Consider the following 16170-nt stretch of genomic DNA (forward strand, 5'->3'; position numbering starts at 1 on the left):
TTTTCTAGGGATGCTTTTTTCATTCTTTTTCTTCTTCTTTTTTTTTCAGGAAAAGCTACCATGCATTACATGGAGAGATTTCACAGTTCTAGAGAGAACTGGGGGAACTTACTGACTCGTGGATTAGGCAACTACTAAGGGAAATCTTTTGCATAATTTCTAGGCTTATTTGCTCTAGGCTCCCTCTCAGGCTCTTCGCAATTTCCTAGATGAAGGCTAGGTGTCAGCTAGTTATATGTAATTATGGAACTTAAGGCCCTCAGCTGGCTTGGACTATGCAATTCCTGAGAAAAAGGCCAGTTTCCCTCATGAATTTCACAGTTCACTGAGGTGGGCCTGGAGTTGGGTTGAAACCAATTGAAGAGATCAACTTGTGGGTTAGACAGTAAACCAAGTAATAAAACACAAGTGAAAATGAAAAAGATAAATATCAATTAAAGCAAAAGTACTTGGGTCAGTACGATAGGAGTTGTTGTGATCTAGGAGGGAGGCTCCAAAACTAAGCATAGGAAAAATTTTGGAGGGTGGTTGTAGCCGCTACAACATTGGCAAAAAAATCATAGAATTCCATCTCTTAGTATGGATCTTTTCTCGAGTAAAGTGAGTCTAACTCTTCTGAAAGTATTGTTTGATTCTTTGATCATCATGGCTTCTTCACTAGCTTGAGTTAAAGATGTGGTCCCTACCATTCTCTCTATCGACAACACACATACCAATCCAAGTCAATTGATTTGTTTCTATTGGGGATGAGGGGTATCATAGTGCACAGGTAATATATATTGTCTGAGTTTTGTTTTCATCTCTGGTGTGACTTCGCTAACAACATGCCTAGACAATACCCTAACAAAGTCCCTTCAAGAACACAAGCATTTCTCTTCTACCAGTGGGCTTGGACAATACCCCGGTGCAGTTAGTTGCTTCACCTCTTTGCGTAGGAAGCCTTTCTCTTCTTTTTCCTTGATTTTATTTTTTTATCTTTTTCATTTTGAAAGAACTGTGCATAGGCACTTATTTATCTCATGAGGTATAAGATTGATCCCGACTTATTGAGAGAAGATGAGGTTGTGCCTTCAGAGAAGGATTTTTATATATACCTCTGAAATACTTGTTAAGGTTCCCCCCTTCACCCAAATCTACTTGACAAATTTGACAAGGATTAACTGAATTATAGAAAACCGATGAGAGTAGGTGATACCAGTTAAGAGTGCAAGCATTGTGATTTCACCAAGACTCACACTGAAAGGAACATATTTTCCATCAAGGTATCATCGACTGGGATAAATGCAAAATATTGATAAGAGAGGGAATAGGTAGATAACCAAATGTTGATATTTGTAAAAGTCCTCTTGGATTTCATTCTACTTGTCTCAAGAAGCCAAATGTGGTTTCATGCAAAACTAATCCTACAATTGCGTAAAAGAAACAAATAAACAAAGGAAAGAAGTAATATGAAAATAGAAACAGGTAAGAAAAAACAAAATAAGAAAGGAAACACTACTTCTACTCCTAAGTTAAAGAGAGCATGAGCCAACTCACTGAGGTGATGATCCGAATTAGATCCTAGAACACTCTCTAAGTTTTCATGAATTCTTAAAAAAATATGCCAAAGTTTTGAAGTCTTATAAAGGTCAAGCTTATCATAGATATCCTCGTGACAATGGAAATTTGTGATCAGTGCGGAGCAACGAGGACCCTCAGTCGAGTGCGTAGACCGTTAGCCCATGGTAATGCACGCTGGCACAAATTGCCAAAAACAGAGGTTAGTTAAAAAATGAGGGCAGTTTTTGATATGAGATTAGCGACTTGGTAGTTTCTAATATGCGATTAGCGACAAGTCGTTTATCGCATATCGCAAGGAAAACCCCTCAAACAAGGATAAGCCCCGAGTGCCCAGACCTGAAATATTATGAAATGTGGAAAAGTAATTAATTTGGTTCCGACGGAGCGGGATTCCACAAAACCGGTAGGATATTCAAAGGGCTCGAGGTGGTAATTGGTTTCAACTGAGTCCTGCCCGATGCCATACATCGATTACCATGCGTCCGGTGGAAGAGAGAGAAAACCACTCACATCAGACGGGTAAACATCATATTACTTACCAGCTCGATATGAACGATGACTGTTGGATCTGGAGGCCCCAGATCGATGGCAGAGATGCGATCTGATGGATGAATTGATTCGACAGGGTAAACAGGCAGAGTTATATAAGATTTGAAGTCCGATATGGATGATGCGTTGGCAGAGATTTGTATTTTGCGGGCATTCTTGGAGTTAGTAGACAAAATGATCATTCAAAAATTTCCAGTGAACCTGACACACTCATCTATTACAGAATAGGGTGGCCACCTACCTGTGAGGCGTTATACAGTGAACCTGACACACTCATCTGTTACAGAATAGGGTGGCCACCTACCTGTGAGGCGTTATACAGTGATCATTATGCCAAGTAGAGGGATTCAGATGAATGGAGGCAGGGAAACTAGAAAGTTGAGAAGCATAAATGAACAGTTAGGAAGCTGATGACAGAGATAGAGCAAGCAAGCAGGAAAGAGAGTTAGTTAAGAGAAGAGAAAAGAAGTTGAGCTAACCTACAGAAGCAAAGGCATCATCGAGCCAAACAGAGCTAGAGAGTGTCAGAGAGTCTGTGTACTCCAGGGAAGGCTTGAGAGCATCAAGCGAACTCCTCTACATATGCCTGTCATGTATGAGTCTCAGATTCGACACATACTACTATGACCAATAGAGGTCGAGTTTCAGTAAGTAGAGTCTGTGTACTCTAGAGACTTGGGGAGGATCCAAGTATAGTATTTTTGATTCATATCTGCTGTGTGAGACTCAAATTAAGCTCATTGTTGTAAAAGCTATTCTTTGAAAGCATAATAGAGAGGCCACCACTGAGGGCTAGACTAGGAGACGTAGCCCAGGAGTATTGGGTGAACTCCTTATTAAACTTGTTGTGTTTACATTTTTGCCTGTTATGTTTTATCTAACTTCTTCAGTGTCTGTGTATTTCACAATCTTATCGATTTGTTGCATAAATTAACATAGGCACATCCATGCACATGAGTCTGTAATACCTTAATTGTTTGTCTTAGATCAATTTCAGTTCAAGTGGTATCAGAGCTCTAGGTTTGCTAAGGTTAGACAAGCTTGTGCTGGAGTTTTTTGTTGAATGCTAACTAGATCAAAGCTTAAATTAGGAGAAGAAGAGCTGGTTGAAGATAACCCGGAAATTGGAAGAGTCTATCATAAGAGGAAAATGGCCAAAGAAAGTCCCTTGGAATCAAACCCTTACTTCATGGATAGTTTCATGACCATGAGTGCCATGGTGGAGGAAATGTATAGAGAGTTTAAGAAAGGTAGAGAAGAAGATTCATCAAACTCTCAACAAGATAAAGGAGCAGAATAATCACTCCTCCATGACCAGTCTAAAGGAAAAGGGAGAGAATAAAAGCTTCCCACACCTCATGATAGCCTTGAAAATAAAAAGAAGACCTCTTTGATTAAATTAGATGTTAAATTTGATTTGTCGATATATGATGGAGAGCTAAATGCAGAGAAGATGGATAACTGGAGTAGACAGATTGATGTGTATTGTAGGGTGCAGAGCATTGATTCAGACAGTAGTAAGATTTAGTTGCCCAGCCTACGCCTTAGAGGCACTGCCTTGGTATGGTGGGAAGGTAGGACACAAGCTAATATGAAGAAGCATGGTAAAATTCTTTCTGTCTAGAATGAATTTGTTTCTACAATTAAAAAACAGTTCTATCCACTAGCTTATATGTAGCAAGCCATGATGAGTTTTCAAACTCTTCGACAATTTAATGGGCAAAGTGTAAAAAGTTACACTCAAGAATTTAGGAAAAGAGCTTTGATTCTAGGAATTTTTTTAGACTCACCTAAAACTTTGTTGAAGTATTTAGGTGGTCAACACAGCTATTTAAAGCATACCATTCTCATGGTTAATCTGACTATCATAGATGAGGTATTTGTTCAAGCTACACATCTAGAGGCTAGAGGCAGGATTGTGAACCCAGAAGTTGGGGGATCATCAAAACCCACTGCAAGCAAGAATAAGGAAAAGAGAAAACAGGAATGGAAAGAGAGGAAGGAAAATGCTATACGAAAGATGAAACCTTCATTCACTCACTACAAGAAGGATGGGCATGATGATGAACACTGTTAGATTCAACATCCAGAGCTAAAACCCAAGAAGTATGATGGAAAAAATAAGAAGACTACTGTAGCTATTCGAAAGTATTTGGGGTCAGACTCCAAGGATGAAACAACAATCAGAGCCATAGGTATAAAAGGTAAAAATTCTTAAGCATCTGCTAGTAATTATGCACAATCTACTGATAATGAAAAAAATGAGAGAAAAGACATGAGATTTTTCATATTAGAGTTATTTCCAAGCATCAAAAGATTGATACTTTGTTCGATGGTGGCTCACAAGTAAATTTAATTTCTGAAGCAATTGTAAGGAATTTGGGATTACTAACCACAACTCACAAGAAACCATATCCATTAGGTTGGTTATGTGATAAAGCAAAGCTACAAGTGACTAGACAACGTAAACTTAGGTTTTCTTTTGGGTCGACATTTGTAGATGAGGTTGAGTTAGATATTGTTCCCTTGGATATATGTGGAATTGTTTTAGGAATTCCTTACTTGTATGATAGAAAAGCTATTTTCTATAGTGTAGAAAACAAGTATCAGCTCGTTAAAGATGGAATTGAATATATTGTAAGAGCTCATAAACTCAAGTATAATTATACTCTCATAAACTTAGGGCAGATGAAAAGAATTGTAAATTCATGCAAACAATTTTTACTGATGGTTGTAAAGGAAAAGAAGCCTGATAAAACCAATGTATTTAAAGGCTATAATGCTAAACAGCAAGTTGGTTTAGAAAAAGTTGTTTCAGAATACGATATACTATTTCAAGAACCTAAAGGTCTGCCACACAAAAAGGAAATAGTACATGATATTAATTTGCAGCAAGATGCTCCATTGCCTAACATCGGAATGTAAAGCTTGTCTGCTTTAGAGAATGCAGAAATCAAGAAGCAGGTATAGGCGGTGCTCGAGAAAGGGTTCATAAGACCTAGCACATCACCATGTGGATCTCCAATTGTCTTGGTGAGAAAGAAAGATGGCTCATGGAGAATGTGCATTGATTACTGAGCACTGAACAAGATAACGATAAAAAATCGTTACACCCTTCCTCGCATAGATGATCTATTGGATCAGTTGAAAGAAGTTATTAAATTTTCCAAGTTGGACTTGCATAGTGGCTACGATCAGGTCAAAGTTGCAAAGAAAGATGCATGGAAGACTACCTTCAAAGCAAAGCAGGGATTGTATGAGTGGTTGGTTATGCCTCTTGGCTTAACTAATGCTGCTACTACTTTCATGAGAGTAATGAATGATGTAATTAGGCCTTTTATTGATGATTTTGTCATTGTATATTTAGATGACATTCTTATATTTAGTAAAACATGGGAACAACACTTGAAGCATGTAAAGCAGATCCTAGATGTTTTGAAAAGAGAAAATATTTATGTTAAGCTCTCAAAATGTGAATTTGGAAAAATGTCTTTGAATTATTTGGGTCATATGGTAGGGCATGGTGAATTGAAGATATATCCCTCTAAGGTTGCGGTCATTGTAAACTGGCCTAAACCCAAATCTGCTATTGAATTTAGAAGCTTCCTAGGAGTAGCACAATATTCGAGAAAGTTTATTTCTAACTTTTCCTTGATTGCAGCCCCCTTACATGATTTAACGGGATTGAACAAGGTGTTTTAGTGGGGAGGAAAATAACAGAAAGCTTTTGACACCTTAAAAGAAAAGATTAGTACAACACTAGTACTAGCATTGCCTGATCTTCAAAGACCATTCAACATTGAAACCGATGCCAATGACTATGCCATGGGAGCGGTGTTGATGCAGCACGGTAAACCCATATGTTATCATTCTGAGACATTAATTCTGCAATAGTTAATTATCCCACATATGATAAGGAACTATATGAATTAGTATAGAGTATTAAAAATTGGAAACATTATCTAATGGGCAAAGAGACAGATATACATGCTGATCATCAACCACTTCAATATTTACACTCACAAACTAAGTTGCAGCAATCAAGACACTATAGGTGGATGGGTTTTCTACAATAGTTTCATCTTTTCATCAGATATAAAAAGGGCATACACAATAAAGTTGCATATATGTTGTCTAGACCAATCATAAATGCATCCACTATACTTAAGCATAATTCAATATTGCATGAAACCTACATTGAACAATATGCTCAAGATATAGATTTTAAAGATGTATATGAAACTTTAAGTCATGGCAAACAAGTAGAAGAATTGGATTATCATGTTAAGGGCCAACTCTTGTATCATTTTGGAAAGTTATGCATTCCACAAACTGAAAGAGTAAAGATAATTCTAGAAGCACACACTTCTCTAATATTAGGTCACTTTGGGGTAAGTAAAATAGTTGCACAACTACAAAGATTTTGTTATTGGCCAAAAATGCATGAAACAATTTCTAGATATTTAAGAGGATGTACAATATTTTCTAAAAGCAAGCCCAATAATAGAAAAATAGGCTTGTACACTCCACTACCACTTCCTTCTCGTCCTTGGGAAAGTGTTTCCATAGATTTTGTTGGGGGACTGCCTAAATCTATAAAAGGTCATGACTATTTATATGTTATTATGGATAGGTTCAGCAAAATGTGTATTTTAATACCTTGTAACAAACAGATTACAGCTGAACAAATAGCAGAGTTGTTCTTTCAGCATGTATGGGTTCATTTTGGATTACCCACTTCCATTGTATCTGATCGATATTCCCGATTTGTTGGGAAATTTTGGTTGAGTCTGTGGGAATTGATGGACACTAGACTAAAGAAGAGCACAACCTTTCATCCACAAACAGATGGCCAAACAGAAGTGGTCAACAGGATAGTGATCGAGTTGCCCAGAGGCTATTGCAAAAAGCATCCCAAGCTTTGGGATGAACACCTATGCTATGTGCAGCATGCTTACAAATGAGCTAAACATTCACACCAAGGTTCCCTTGGATTTTGTCTTTGCTAAAGACATATTAGTTGAAGGACACAGTGATGTGGAGAAGGAAACCAAGTTCATTAAACAGATCCATGAGATTCACTAGGTAGTAGAGGAACAATTGGAAAAGAGCCAAGCCAAGTACAAGGCAAGGCATGATAAGCATCAGATTGAGCATAGTTTCTAAGTTGGTGATCAAGTCTAGCTGTATATCATCAAAGACAGAATGCGAGGTGAAGGTAAGAAGCTAAAGCCAATAAGGTATGGATCTTTTAGGATGCTTGAGAAAATTGGTGAAAATGCTTTTCGCCTTGATTTGCCAGCTTACATGCACATCTATCCGTAGTTAATGCAGAAAGCTTGAGACTATTTGAACCTTCATTGATTGAAGATCCCAAAAAGCAGAGTCAATTGCCTTCTATTGATGATCTATTGCTTGAATATCTCAATGAATTGTAGGAAGATACAGTTCTCGATAGGAAGGTAAGGACAACACATAGAGGGGATGTTGAGTACCTCAGGATTGGGCTCAAAGGTTCAAAACCAAGCAGTGTGAAATGTATAGAAATTGGGCAAGCAAGGAATTTATACCCTCACTTGATTGATGCTTAAAAAATAACTTTTGGTGGTCCAAAAGCTTTTTCAATGGGAAGGCCATGATCCAAATTAGATCCTAGGACACTCTTTAAATTTTCACGAATTCTTAAAAAATTATGCCAAAGTTTCAAAGTCTTATAAAGGTCAAGCTTATCAGAGATATCATTGTGGCAATGGCAATTTGTGATCAGTGCAGACCAACGAGGATCCTCGGTCGAGTGTGCAGATTGTTGGCCCGTGGTAACATGCACTCGTGCAAATTGCCAAAACCAGAGGTTAATTCAAAAAATAGGGGCAGTTTCTGATATGCGATTAGTGACGATTAGTGAAAAGTCGCTAATCACATATTGCAGGGCAAACCCATCAAGTAAGGATAAGCCCTAACCACCCAGACCTGAAATATTATGAAATGCGGAAAAGTAATTAATCTGGTTCTGATGGGTTTTAGATTCCACAAAACTGGCAAGATATTGGAAGGGCTTGATGTGGTAAGCAGTTTTAACTGAGTCCCACCCGATGCCACACATCGATTGCCACGCGTCTGGTGGTAGAGAGAGAAAACCACTCACATGGGACGGGTAAACATCGTGTTAATTACCCGCCCAATATGAACGATGACTGTTCGATCTAGAGGCCCCAGATCAATGGCGGAGATGTGATCCAATGGATGCCCATATTTGTCGGGATAAACAGGTAGAGTTATATAAGATTTGAAGTCTGATATAGACGATATATTGGCAGAGATTTGTATTTCACGGGCATTCCTACAGTTAATGGACAAAACGGTCATTCAAACATTTCCAGTGAACCTGACACACTCATCCGTTACAGAATAGGGTGGGCACCTTCCTGTGAGGAATTATACAATGATGATTACGTCGAGCATAGGGATTCAGACGGACTGAGGTAGGGAAACCAGAAAGCTAAGAAGCGAAAATGAACAGTCAGGAAGAACAATGGCTTTAAATCCACGAACTGACAGAGACAAAGAAAGTAAGCAGGAAAGAGAGTTAGTTAAGAGTAGAGAAATGAAGCCGAGCTGACATACAGAAGAAAAGGCAACATCAAGACAGACAGATCCAGAGAGAGTCAGAGAGTCTGTGTACTCCAATGAAGGCTTGAGAGGTTCAAGCGAACCCATTTGCATATGCCTGTCATGTATGAGTCTCAGATTTGGCTCATACTACTATGACCAATAGAGGGCGATTTTCAGTAAGTAGAGTCTGTGTACTCCAGAGACTTGGGGGGGATCCAAGTACAATATTGTTGATTCATATCTGCTATGTGAGACTAAAATTGAGCTCACTGTTGTAAAAGCTTTGCTTGGAAAACATAATAGATGGGCCACCCCTGAAGGCTGGACCAGGAGACGTAGCCTAGGAGTATTGGGTGAACTCCTTATTAAACTTGTTGTGTTTACATGTTTTCCTGTTATGTTTTCTCTAACTGCTTTAGTGTCGATGTATTTCACAATCTTATCGATTCGTTGCATAAAATAACATAGGCACATCCATGCACATGAGTCTATAATACCTCAATTGTTTGTCTTAGATCAATTTCAGATCAGGCGATATTTCCAATGCAGTCACCGACGGATTGGTTGACCCATGAAGGTGATGGCATTGTTGACAAGAAAAATATTCAAGAAAACCAATAGGCAAGAAAGATAAAGAAATGCAAACCAAAATGTACGAAGTTTGAATGCATCCACAAAAAAGAAATAATTAAAATCACATGCAATGAACTCTACAAATGTATCATGGTGTTGTGTCATATTCTCCATGGACGACAAGCTTGTACACTCCTTCAAACTTGACAAATGAGAAAACATGAAGAAAGAAAAAAAAATCATTTCACAAGACTTATTTCTACATATGACTCCTCCAATGCATGAGTGATAAGTTCATGTGATTCTTGTGGAGGATGTGAACATTATAACCTAGATTGATTTTTATTGTGAACAAGAGAGTGATGAGGAGCCTAGGGGGAGTCAACGGATTTCTGATCAAAAGTGGAACTAAACTGAAGGATACGAGAACTTGACATAACCATCATCTCTGACAAATGTGACTCAACATCTTTAGGGATTTCCATTTCATCAAAAGATAAATAATCAAATATCAGTGACTTGAAAAGATCAACATTAGGTGATTTAGAATCGTGATCAATTGAATGAGTGAAAGATCATGACAACCATGATTAGAAAATTCAACATAGACATCGATATCCTCATGGTCTGCCAATCATAGAGAGGTGTTAATGAGAAACAATTTTTTTCACCCTCTAAATTTGTAGAAAGGAAATATGAGAGCTTAAGTGGATTCAGGAAGAAATATTTGTCCTTTCCGCAATCAAATGAAATATTAACATCTTGTGCATTCTGTGAATAATCGAAAGTGGAAACATCCAGGGATAAAATTTCACAAGAAAAATTAGAAATGGTAGAATCATGGAAGATGTGATGATAAAGAGAATGAGGTGTGGATAGAAGGAGGTCATCCTTCACCACAGCTTCTTCTTCAAATTCCCACACATACTCATAAAAACTTATAGCATGGGTTGGTTACCCAACACCAAGTCTTTCCATAACTTGATCCTTGTGAGAATTGCATGTGACATTTAGAATGGATGAACACAAAGAACCAAAATCCAAAGGATCAAAGGAACCAATGGATAGAGGTCGAGGGGATGAGACGTCATGACAACCGTTATGCTTGCAGTCCAAATCCGCAGAGAAATCAAGAGTGGGTGGGGTGGGAGGAGAAGGTGATAGTTAAGTAGGTAGGTTCACAACTTCTCCCACCTTGTCCTGCGGAGCTAGACCTATTTGATGAGAAGGAGACAGAGGGTAACTTGGAAAAATAACCTTGTCAGTCTTAGATTTAGAAAATCTAACACTGACATATGTTGGGAGGGGATCAAAAGATTCTAACTCATGTGGATTTTTTGAGAAGTGAACAAGATAGTGAAATATTTCAGTCAGAAATTTCCCATCAACTTCATCTTCTAGAAATTCAAAACAGTAATGGTGGAAGCATTCATAAAAGTGCAGAATAGATTCGTCTGCTGATTTTCGTAATTTTAAGATTTTGTGATTAAGTGCTTCACAGTCATAAAAGAAGAAAGCATGACCTAACTCTTTGAATATGTTGTTTAAAGAGTGTATAGAGGCTATGGAAATGTGAGACACCATTGCTTAACACACCCCTCAAACGTGTAAGCAAACAACCCATAGACAATGTCATTTGACGGGACTTCATTCCTGTCACAGAAAGCCAAAAAAATAAAATTGTGAGTCTGTTATGAAACCAGCTCACAAGAAGATAGAATAGAGAGATCAACGCCTTAGAATTCAGCCTCTTCGAGGGGGCAACCTCATTTACATTACACAAATGAAAAATTATTTGATGATACAAATGAAAAGACCTCCTTTCTATATATAGGACTCTAAGGGGTCGTAACATAATCAGATCCGACATAACAATAATAATTTAAGGGCACAATAATAACAATAGTGGGGTTCTATGGGGTACAATAATAACAATATGGGCACTATGTCAGTACATCAATATAATAAGTGGGTTGTACTAATAACAATAAGGGGTTACACTAGTAGTATAGGAGCCTAGCATGCCCCTCTCCTTCAAAAAGCATTGTCCTCAATGCTTGAGTAGTTCTTGATGCTTCTGTATAAAATTCTTGTCCTCCAATGTGGAATCTTCAGTGAGTAATTTCTTCTACTTGATGAGATACTCTGAAATTGATTGCTTTCGTAGCTTTCAGGTTCTTGTTTTTGTGATTGCTCCAGGTTCCAATATGATTTTTCCTTCCTCTTCAATTTCTGACAATATTGTTTGAATTGGGAGCTTTTGCAATTTTTGAATAAGTGGCCATACTTCTTTGTCCTTCTTCCATTCATCCCTTGCTTCGTTTATCCAATCTGGTTGGATAATAGAAATAGCACAAAACAATGCTTCCACATCCTCCTCCTTGAAGAGTCTTCCCATTCGGTAAGGTCGCAATTTTTTAAGTGCATGTAGTATTACCAACATTTCCTTCTCATAAATAGCTTGCTTGAGATGCAGCAGTAAAAATATCCAATCACCTACATCAAAACATTTTTCACTATGATGTTGATCTACCTGTTGTTTCGTTTGATTTTGCATCGAAGTGGCGTTATCCTTTAAAAGTTGGAGAGCTTGTTCCTGATGCTCGATGTGATCTTTCACTACTTGAACCTTTTTCTTCCTGATATGTCCTTCTATCTCTAGAGTTTGAGGAGTGGTAATTTCTTCCAATCCTCTACAAGATATGGTCGGATTCATTTCTTTTTTCTCAATGTGATCTTTAACTTCTTGCACCTTTTTCTTCTTGATATGTCCTTTCTTGAGAGTTTGAGGAGTAGTAATTCATGCCAATGCTTTACATGATATGGTTTGACTCATTTCTTCCTTCTCTGGGGTGGGGTCCTGGTGTATATCCTCTTATTTTGATGTTTCTTGATTCTTTTCTTCCTCCTCTTCATATTCTATGTAAAACAATTTCTTCTCAGCACACTTATGACCTTTAGTGCATTTGCTATCACAATTGTAACAAAGCCCCTTTTCTCTTTTTTCTTCCAATTGTTGTGGTGTAACCCTTGTAGGTTATGGAAGGCTAGGAGAAACAACACTTCCATCTCTATAGTTGTGAGGGGTATGCTTCTTGGTTTCCATAATTTTGCTTTCCACTATGTCACAAAGCCCTTTTACTCTTTCCAATTATTGTGGTGTTTCTCTAAGAAGGTGTTGCTTTTTGTATCCTCATAATGTGCTATCATTTCCTCCGTGAAAATTTACCACGTAACAAGTTGTTTACGAGAACAAAACCCTTCATACCATAAAAATTGATCCGGTTCTAAATATGAAGATGCAATACATACCTTTTCTAATAGTGGTACACCATGTAGATCAAAATATTGCTCCATTTGAAGTATCCACTTTACCGGATCCTTGCCATCAAACTTCCTCATCTTGCTTTTTCTTGATTTTAGGAGCTCGATCTTGAAACGACTGCAACTCTATATTTTCAAATCTTTAAGTTCGGAAATTGTGACCTGTAGTAGCCCTCTGCATCCTATTTCCAATTCCAGAAGCCTGATCCAAATTGGATTCTCCAAGAAATAGTTATGCGAAATCTCCCACAGTGAACTGATTATAGACTAGTTCAGTAGAGAGAACTTGTACGATGTGCCACAAGTCACTATTTCGACCTTTGGCTCTAAAAAATATATAGAAGAAACTATTGTCTGTCCTCTTTCTGTACCTTCTTACAAAATTTAAATCCGATGCTCAGAGAGAAATTTATGACGATTTTACCTAGGTCACCTTTTTGGAATGTAATTCAGGAGTCTGCAAAAAGACAAACTTCCTCAGATCATATATCCATAAATATAGCGCGAAAATCTCTGAAATTATAACTCAAGATTCAGCGTGATTTCTTCTCAAATGGGTTTTTTTTTTAACTTCTGAAACGTCGCAGAAAAAAATTTATAGCGAAAATTCCACGATGACCTGTTTGGAGCAGCAAAACCCTAGAATCCAAAGCTCTGATACCAAATGTTATGAAACCATCTCACAAGAAGATAGAAAAGAGAGATCAACGCCTTAGAATTCAGCCTCTTTGAGGGGGCAACCTCCTTTACATTACACAAATGAACAATTCTTCGATGATACAAATGAAAAGACCTCCTTTCTATATATAGGTGTCTAAGGGGTCATAACATAATCAGATCCGACATAACAATAATAATTTAAGGGCACAATAATAAAAATAGTGGGCTTTTATGGGGTACAATAGTAACAATACGGGAACTACGTGGGTACATCAATATAATAAGTGGGTTGTACTAATAACAATAAGGGGTTACACTAGTAGTATAGGGGCCTAACAGAGTCATCAGGGATGTTCCATTTTCACCATCATATTTAAATCGTGACAAGTCATCTATAACATCTACCAACACATCGAGATCATGAGCATGAGAAAAAAATGTCGGGGATGAGATTTTGATGTATGTCATGAATGATGTAGATAGATTGAAAACAAAATTTGATGTTTTAGCTTGTCATCTAGCACTCCTTCAAACGCCATAAATGCAGATGGTGTTGGACCTGCCAACATTCAAGGGGATCTCCCCGGTAAGATGTCCCAACTAGGCCTCAGATTGTTTGGGTTAGGAGTCCCAATAGTGGGTAGTAATGTAGTTCCTTGACCATGGTAGTGCACATAACAACTATGATGATTTTGGTCAGAATCAAGTGTGTGACCTTGTAGCGAGTCAAGTGAGATGCATGGGGGTTATAACACACGAAGGGGAAAAGAAGTGTGTCCCATAGAAGCTTGTAATAGTACGCAGAATGAAAGGAACACACGAGTGAAATGACATCACAAGCTGGAAAGTGGAATAGTCCACAAACCAAAGTGATGTGCTAATCCAACAACATGCATTCAACAAGATTCATACAATTGCATAAAACGTAGTTCAAAAGAAAATGCATAAATTAAAAAGCATAGATTGATCAAGCAACCAGAATAGTCCAACAAAAATAACAACATATGCATGAAATTGTGTTGGCTCAGTCGTTATTACTATAAGCGAAAGTTCCATCCATACATACACCATTGATAGCCACTAGCCCCAATAGTGGAGCATTACAGTTAGGAACACTTGCTCCTCCAAAGAAGTATACTTGCTCTATGTTGTGGAGAATTGAAGGCTCAACACAATACTCCCAAGCCTTTTCTAAGCCTAATCCTAGCCAAACGATTGGCTCCTAAATGCCCCTTCTATGATTTACCAGGTTCTATTTATAACCAATGGTGGGGCGACCCTTGAAATTCCCCTTTATGACTGTTTGAATACCCTCATGACTCTTCAAAATCCTTTAAAAATAAATCATTACATTATATAGTGATTCTTCACATTCCACTAATTACATTTGGAATTTCGGTTATAACATATTTATAAATAATATGCATTTTCTAGATGTACCCATGGGAGACAAAATAGGCTAGAGAAAACCTAACAAGATAAAACACTATGATTCAAAATTTTGTGGAAATACCAACTTGGAAACCTCAAGTTGATGACTCTCATGACATACTGATACCAAGCTTGGTATTGTGCTTTGGTGTCCCCATACTGATTTATAGTGTCCTAATAGAGGAGTTTTTCCTGCATATCTTATGGGTAAATGATTTTGGAACCCTTGTCCAACTGATCCTGAAACATGTGTAACATGGTCTTAACTACGACAAGACCAACAATCTACTTCTGCATGTTTTCTGCACTTAGCTCCAAGTCATCATTGGTGGCCTCTCGCCTCAAATTCTCCATGTACCTATTGTTATCTAGTCGGACATGGTTCTTCTCCTTAACATTGGTGAGGGAACTGAATGAAGAGATCTTATTCATTCTCACCATGACATCCAAACTCTTAGACAACCGTAAATATGAAGCATATATGCTACTAACGAATAGTGGGAGTTTCTCATAGTTGTGGATCTACATCCAGATCTTTTCTTTATCTAGCTCTGCATGCGACTTCATCATTCTGGGTGAGTGAAGTGGGGCTCCCTTGTATCTCATTGATCATTCTTGCAAACTGATGATAACAACATGTATGTCCCTAAAAATTTGGATAATCTTTCTACTCTTCCACTGGAAACCATATAGATTGAACACTGCCTTATGCACGTTGAAAAATCCATCATAAAGTTTCTACATGGTGGCCTCAAGGGTTGATACTTCAGCAAGTGTGGATCCTACGATATGTTCTAACTTCTTCATGACCGCTTGAAATTTCTTTTCCAAGTGTTCATTATTTGCTAATAGGAACTTCACATTTGAGCTCATGGCTCCTGCATAAGCCATAGTGGCATCAGCCTTGGTGACTAGATGCATTCTGAAATCTGACACTATCACCCTTTCCTTCATAAATGCAGGTGACGTGTGATCATCTAGGAAATGCTTTCTTCGTGCCTATAAAATCCTCTACTGCAACATGTTGAATGAATGATTGTACACATCCATCATCGGATCATCATTAAGGAAAACAACCTCTCCTCTCTCGCTCGAGACTAGTTATGATATTGAAAGCAATCGAGACTTAGGGGAAACCTTGAGAACTCTTGGCTTGAGGTTGATATTTTGGTCCTGTGGCTCCTATCTGAATTCCATGTCTATTTCTTCAACTATTTTCTCAATCCCCTAAGCAAGCTCTCGATCTTGCATCTCCTTAACCTCTTCTTCCTCTTCTGGGCATTCTGACTCCTCAACCTGTATGGACACAATTTTCTTTATCGTCATGCCTTTCCCTTATTCCTATTCCTATTTCTTCTTGTCTTCCCTCCTTCTCATTCTTAGTTTATTTCTTCCTTCAAATTCTTCTCAGTTTTTTGCAACTTCCTTTCTACTTCCTCCAACCTTTACTTTTCCCTCTTC

Source organism: Pinus tabuliformis, chromosome 5_2 (genome assembly GCF_031772625.1).
Source record: "Pinus tabuliformis cultivar Carrire ecotype Pingquan chromosome 5_2, CPIR1, whole genome shotgun sequence".
NCBI classification, from domain to species: domain Eukaryota; kingdom Viridiplantae; phylum Streptophyta; class Pinopsida; order Pinales; family Pinaceae; genus Pinus; species Pinus tabuliformis.